General features: G+C 39.3%; 1 long non-coding RNA gene across 1 annotated transcript; it reads right to left on the reverse strand.

Annotated features, from left to right (window-relative positions):
• Nucleotides 1–521: 521 nt before the first annotated feature.
• On the reverse strand, nt 522–4253 carry LOC107628200 (uncharacterized). Its single transcript, XR_015905425.1, has 4 exons — nt 3620–4253; nt 3455–3548; nt 3229–3343; nt 522–708 (listed from the first exon to the last, which is right to left on the reverse strand). It is a non-coding gene; the product is annotated as an uncharacterized LOC107628200 (long non-coding RNA).
• Nucleotides 4254–5647: the final 1394 nt, after the last annotated feature.

Below are 5647 nucleotides of genomic sequence, written 5' to 3' on the forward strand. Positions count from 1 at the left end.
TAATTATTTATTAACTTAGTTTTTGTCTGATGCCTTAACGTTAAATTTATTAAAGATTAACATTCAAAAGATTTTCCGCATCCAGGAGTCGAACCTGGAAATTCATTCACTCTCTTAAGGAATTGACCAAAGTTTTATACTACTGCGGACATTTTAGTAAAATTTATAAACGATTAATATTCAAAAATTTTCCGCAGCCAGGAGTTAAACCCGGAAATTCATTTACTCTCTTAATGAATTGACCAAAGTTTTATACTACTGCGGACATTAAAGTTGTTGTGTACTTAGCTTACAAATAATAATTTATTAACTTAGTTGTTGTGTGATGTGTAACACCCTAACTACCAAAGTTCACACTTCCGGCTGCGCGACTCTGATAGCTCGGACATTACGACGACACTTATACTACTTAATACTAAAATATGAGCCTGTTTAAAACTTTAAACCACAATACCGCTCCCAAAAATACTTTTGTTCGATAACGTACCTCCATAAATACCATTCAACTTACAACAACTCATAAAGAGTACATCCATATATATACATAAATATATATTAATAATATTACAAACATAATCCAATACAATTCCTATCCCTCTTACAGATTATATCAAGATAAAGGCGATGGTGCAGTAAATCATAACTAAAACAATACAGAGCATCACAACAACAATTAAATAAGCTCTTCGTAACTTCTGCGCCCATATCCTGAAAGGGGAAAATGTAGGGGGGTGAGAACATCATCCTCGAAAGGGTTCTCAGTAGAGGGTTTTTGGGAATTACTGTAATAGGATACTTGAAGATAAACCGTAATAGTGATTAATAACCGTCTCATGCCTCTTTTCAAAAACATCGGTTTACAATAAAAGTAAAGTCGGAAATCTTTTCTGAAAGAGGAACCATTCAATTCTTAAAAACTCAAATGTCTTTCAAAACGGTTTATCTATGCTGAAACAAAATAGCATTTCATATTTTATTCCAAATCAGAAACATAAAACTAAAATCAACCATTGGTTCATCTCATTCCAACCACGGCCCTAGACCCAAACAATCCAACCACGGCCCTAGGCCCAAACAATCCAACCATCAACCAAATCACCACAATCCAACAGAGTCCCAGTTGCAAACACAGATAGGAAGTTCAAGCACAAACAACAGTTACAGCAAGTAGAACAATTAGCAGTTAATCATATAGACAAACCAAGTACAATATGCACACCCAAACAATGTCACATAGATGCATATGATGCATGCCTGTCCCTAGTGGCTGATGATATCATCTGTCGGTTATATAGCCAACCCGACACGTCCTGGTAGCTAACCATGGACAGAAACACCCATCGCGGAGCAAGTAGGTTTGAGCTACAACCCCATTGCTACTACCCGCTCAACCCAGAGCCAGTGGAATAACCACTACTGCGGCTACTACCCAGGCGGGTGTTTAACAGCTCAACCTGGAGCGAGTGGAATCACCACTACTACCGCTACTACCCAGGCGTCACAGTCTCTGACCTGGAGCAAGTGGGACGAACCACAACCCTTGCTACTACCCAGGTATCTCAAGCATATATTCATTCAGTCCCAGCCATGGATCAACATCCATCTTAGCCATCCAGCTTAAATTCATAATTCATAGTCAGCCATACGGCCCATAACTCATTCGGCAATCAGCCATAAATCAATATCATACATAGCCATTCCGGCTCACGGTTCAATCCAGAACCAGCCAATATTCATAATCATACACAGCCATTCCGGCCCATAACAAAACAGCACTTCCACCATTCAACATCATCAAATTCATAAAACCGGCATTTTAGCCACAAATCACTTTTCTCAAGCCATTTCACTTTGAAATCAAACTTCAACTCTTTTTAGCCTTGGCTTTTAGAAATCTCGTTTCTCAAATCATCTCAGGCTCATAAGCCAAATTTACTCAAAGTGAGTTCCCTTTTTAAAACAAAGCCGCTCTCGGCATCCTCTTTCCGAAACTTCCAAAACCATGGAAAGTTAAAGATTCATTTTGGGAACATTCAAAATCACCCATCCCACAATGGGATTTTATAACAAAGTTTTTCGGCAGAGTCCCAAGTCTTTAGGGGAGAATAGCATAACTCATTTTGCCAAATTCATTTAAAATCATTAAACGTTGGCTTTCCGATTTGAGTAATAAAATAGGATCTAAGCCGAACCGAGTCACGTAATCATTTACTTCTTTCAAAGCCGTTTCCTTTACTTAGGCAAAACCAGCTTCAACCCCCATGATAAATTCTAAAGCGTTTCAACTGTTCAAAATTGTTTTAGTCTTGCAAAAGTTCAGAGTTCAAAGTGTACTTAAAACCTTTCTCAAAACATTTCAAAATAAAACTTGTCAATAGACATTCAGGTTCTTTCAAAGTCATTGAAACTTCTTTAATTGAAACCCCCAAGTCAAATTCAAAGGCATAAACCCTTTTCGCATTCAAACAGCTTTAAAACACAAGTTTCATCTAAATAACTTTCTCTTGAAAGAGATACAATACCTTTCTTAAGAAGCAAGACTAAATCACAATTTCATCTTTACTAACTCATTTCGAAAGCATGAATCATCCTTTTCTTGATAATTCAAATAAAATAGCAGAAATCTTTAACTCATCATTTTCCAGACAACATTTCAATAAAGACTCGGATTTTATAGAAATTTCGGCAGCACCTCCCCTAAAACTTGGACTTTTGCCACCCGGTTCGGGTCCCAACTAAACCGTTTCTCATTCCTTTTCAACAGCTCAAATCCAGAAATCAATTCAAAAGCAAGCTAAATCCAACAGTCGCCTCAGTGGCATATCTCAAAGAAACCATTTCAAAAATCAACTCAATACCAACCGATTTAACTCATTTCTAAAGCTTTAAAGAATCGGTTCAATAATAAATCATTTATCAAAACCAAATCAATTAAAGCAACCCAGGCTGAATTTCAAAAGTATTCTATCTTTCACATCATCAAAATAATTGACTCCATTCAAACCAATCCTCAACGGATTAAACTCATTTAAAATCTTTAAAGAATCAACTTCAAACATTACATTTCACAAGCCACACAACAATTCAGCCAAACCAACATCCATAGTCATTCGAGTCAATCAAATAATACATAAGGCAGATACAATCACCAAATACACAATATCTCACATCAGTACCCATATGTAATAATTCTAATAATAAACTATAGTTTTCGGAAAGCGCCCCTACCTCAAAACGTAATTCTATAATCCAAACGCCTCATCAAGCCCATTTCTGCCTCAACCCGAACTGACGGCAACCAAAACCTCAACTCCCAGCCACATTCACAATAACCATAGCAACACTAATTGCAACATACAACAACCAGAACTCAATCGTATAGCGATTAATGCCACAAACCTCAGCGTATGATAACAGGACAGTAACTAAAGGGCTTTCAAATCAAAATGCTTACTGAACCGAAGAAGGAACGGTTGAACCGAAACAGTGGCGGTCTCCGAACCGGTTCGGCGGCAACCCAGCAGTCAGCCCCTAGCAGCAGCGGCGATCTGAACCACACGCAGCGACGATGAAGTTCCAGGAAACTCAACAGAAGGGAAACTCAACTTAAAAGCCTTACCGACAGCCTTTTCCGGCGACGACAGCAGGGTCTCAAGCAGCAGAGGCTCAGCCCGGAGCTCCGGCGGTGATTCCGGAAGTGACAGAACCACTCCAGGCGGTCAAAACACAGGGGCACAGCTTTCTCTTCCGACCACGACACCTGCGGCGGCCTGAATCCTTTTCCGGCGACAGTGAGAACCCCAACAGCGCGGCGCGGTTCAGTCTGCTCCATAGCACAGCAGCAACCGAGCCTCCAACTCGCGTCGTCCTCTCTCCCACGACGCTCACTCACGATGAACCAGGGAAGCAGAAGCGGAGCTCCATCGTGCTTTTCGTTCGGAGCTGGCAAGGATGATGGCGCGGTGACCCCGACGGCAACTGGGCGCAGCTCGCAGCTCCGTGGGTGGCGGCGACGCGATGAGTTCCTCTTCTCCTCTTCTCTGCGCGACACGACTCTGACTGCGGACTCCAAGGCGGCGCGACGGCGGTGGTGAGGCCTGACGCACCGGCGACGCTCCTCCCTCCCCTCTTCCTTCCTTCCTTCTCCGTGTATCCCTCACCCCACTTCCCTTTCTGTTTCTATTTCCGTTGGAGGGGTTTTGGCTGGCAACGCGTTTCAAACCTTGGGGGAAAGAACGGCGCTGGGTAGGGGTCAAGTGGCTAGGGTTTCAGGGTTAGCTTTTAGAGTAAAAATTAGGGTTAAGGGCATTATGGTAATTTCACATAAAATTGGGAATAATATAGTAATTGAAATCCAAATTAAGTCCAACACTAATTGTATATAGGAAATACAATTTGCTCATCAATTTCACAAATTATTTTCAATAAAATGTCCAAATCAAATAATTAGAAGTAATATACTTAATTTCTTCATTTTCCAAAATAGCAGTAATAATATTTAAAATATTACTTATCTAATCCAAATCATATAAAATCCTTATTATTTCATAACTATCAACCTTATACTTTAAATATAGAAAATAATCCAATAATTATAAAATTGGATAATAATCATAACTTATCTCAAATCCAATAAATCAAAACTTGCCTTAATTATCTTTAATAAAATAATTTCTGAAATTGAGGCTGTAAATAACTATATGATTTGAGACTTGATCATAAAAAGACTTTTCAAAGTCCTGGGTCTTACATTCTACCCACCTTATAAAAATTTTTGCCCTCGAAAATTGATACAAAATGAAAGAAATTCCATAACAGTTCACCTTTGAACACATTTAAGGAAGAAGCAAAAATATCTCAAAATATAATCATATATACGATTTTCAAATACTTTGATTGTCATATGCATAAGGGTGCAAAGGTAGGAGTGTGATTGCAAAGCAAACGTTACAAGGTAGGCTCAATGCACAAGGTCACATAATCTCAAGACTTTTACAAAAACTTGAGGTAACAAAATAGGGTGCAAACCAAGATAGGCGTTCACAAAACAAGGCGGTATCAATGTGACATAAAGGCTACCAAAACAGGTTGGTAATAAAACAACGGCCACAACGTTTGCCAACAAATCTCGTTCTTACTTCAGAACCTCAACCTCCCAACTCCACCAATCATTTTACAACCTCATGGCCAATCATAAGCCTAACAACCGCAAACCCGTTAGCAAGGAACAAAACATCCACAACTCATAACATGGTACACCTACCGTTTCACCTTCCATATACACATATCACGTCTTAAAGAACTAACGCATCGTGTTACTACGTCTACAAATCGCACGTGATATCAAAATAATTCTCGAGTCTACTCAGAAGGATACAAGATTTAAAAAGGAGAGTCAAATATCAAGGATAATACTCATAGATTCGAGAGAATGTATCCAATCCCCGGATAGACAAAGATGTCCAAGCAAAGGAGTTTGCTAGAAATAAATCGATTGACAACTCCAAAGAAAACACTTGGATCCAAGAAATCCAATAGGACCAATCAGAAGAGAACCAGTGCCTTAGTTCGAAACAAATTCAAGTTGAGTCGAAGAAGTAGGAGGTTTACAAAAAGGAATATCAAACCCAAGACAAAGCTCACAAAA

This window comes from Arachis ipaensis, chromosome B2, assembly GCF_059453495.1.
Source record: "Arachis ipaensis isolate K30076 ecotype BB chromosome B2, ASM5945349v1, whole genome shotgun sequence".
Lineage (NCBI taxonomy): Eukaryota > Viridiplantae > Streptophyta > Magnoliopsida > Fabales > Fabaceae > Arachis > Arachis ipaensis.